Source organism: Triticum aestivum, chromosome 2A (genome assembly GCF_018294505.1).
Source record: "Triticum aestivum cultivar Chinese Spring chromosome 2A, IWGSC CS RefSeq v2.1, whole genome shotgun sequence".
Classification (NCBI taxonomy): domain Eukaryota; kingdom Viridiplantae; phylum Streptophyta; class Magnoliopsida; order Poales; family Poaceae; genus Triticum; species Triticum aestivum.
This window is the reverse complement of record NC_057797.1, coordinates 594,148,056-594,150,058: the sequence shown is the minus strand read 5'-3', so window position 1 is coordinate 594,150,058 and position 2,003 is coordinate 594,148,056.

The following is a 2,003-nucleotide window of genomic DNA, read 5'->3' as shown; positions in this document are numbered from 1 at the left end:
CCCTATGAGGTGGCTAACAATAAAATGTCAACGGGGTGCGCACGGACTTGGGCAGTGTCTTGGTGAAGAAGAACCGGGTCGAGGCAGCCTCACGGGTGGCAGAACGGAGCGGCGAGGTAGCTCTGGCCGGTGAGATCCAAACAACGAAGGCGACGGCTATGGACTGCGTGGGTCGATGTGGAGTGGCAGGATGAGACGAGGAGGTTTGTGGGCATTTATAGGCACGGAGAGGAGGCGCGGGGCTGTGGGATAAGCATTATCCCGAGAGCTTCGGCCGGTAGGTTCGGGTGGAGCGCGTGTGCGTGCTCATCCAGCGGGAGGAGGCGGGAGATTGGGGATGATGGGGCGGGCCCCAGCTGGCAGCGAGCGCAGCTGGCGAGCAAGAGAGAGAGAGAGAGAGAGAGAGAGAGACGAGTCAGGCGAGCGAGCGGTGGCCTTCGGGTGCTGGGAGCAGGCCGCGGGCCAAAGTGCGTGGCTGGCTGGGCCTGCGCGCGGGTGTGCGTGTCTTTTTTTTACAGAACAAAACTATAACACAGCAAAAATAAAAAATTACATAGGCATATTATATACCAAAATGCTCAGAAAAATACCAAGAATAAGATGAAGTATTTTCCAAGTTCAAATAAATTATATAGAAAATCATAAAAGTCAAATAGTGCTACTGTTGCATTTAAAATCAACAAATATCATTTTTTTTAAATAGCAAAATGATTTCAAATTTATTTTCTCCTAATTTTCCATTGAAGGGAATCATTTTACCCTTATTTCCATTTATTATTTTTAGGATAAAAATATTTTGAAAAGAAACTCAAATAACTCCCAATTGGATTTGAATTTGGAATTTCAAACAACTTCAAATAGAAAATGAGTTTCAAATAACTTCAAAGTGACTTCCAATTTATTTCTTTGAAACTTCCAACTCTCTTTCTTCAATTATGACGAACTCATTTTATCTTCCCTCATGAACTCACTGAGTTGCTTAAAGTTTCTAAGTTTGAAATATTTCAAAAAGGAATTCAAATCATTTTCAAACCCCTTTTCATTTCTTTAAATGGAAAAAGTCATATCCTCTTCACCCTACTGTTTTGTGATGAAATGAATTTGAATTCAGGAAGATCAAAATGCAAGATGCAAAGTTTTGGGAAAGTCCTTTTATTCCCTCTCATTCAACTTCCAAAAAGTTTTCAATTTCCAATCATTTTCACACAACAATAAAACAAACAATCATAATAATTTATTTAATATAACATTCCAAAATTTAGAATTTTGGGATGTTACAGTCTAACACCAAGGCAGCCCATCCTGCATGCCGGATACTTGCCGAGTAATCCCGATGGTCAAAGGTGATCGGTTTGGACGACCAGTGGCAGAACTCCATGGTGATAGGCCCTGGGGCATGTGTCTCTAGGAGTGCCGCTTTGTTTCTCCCCTTCATCACGTGTAACACGTTTACTATTTTGGCTTCTGGTGGGAATTTCTTCTGTTCCCCAGTGCTTTGCTTACGAGGCTCGTCCTTGTCTTCGCTTGGTGTATCCTGCCCCTTGTGTTCAGCGTTGAGTTTGCGGGACTGCTTGAAGACCCAACAATCTCTATGGGTATGATTTGCAGGTTTATCGGGGGTGCTGTGGATCTGACATAGTTTGTCCAGAATCTTGTTCAGGCTGGACAGTTCGTCTCTGTTGCCTTTGGAGGGCAGCTTTTGCTGACCTGGCCGAGAGCTTCTGAATCCGACGTTTACCGCCGTGCTCTTCGGGCTTTCTTCTTTATTCTGGTGCTTGTTTTTGCTGTGTCGTGGCTTCCCGTTTCCGTCCCTGACTGCGGATGTACTTGGGTTGCTGGTGTTGCATCGGGCTAACCAGCTGTCCTCGCCCGCGCAAAAGCGGGACATGAGGCTTGTTAATGCTGCCATTGTTCTCGGCTTTTCTTGGCTGATGTGTCTGGCAAGCCATTCGTCTCGAACGATGTGCTTGAAAGCTTCTAAGGCTTCGGCATCCGGACAGTCG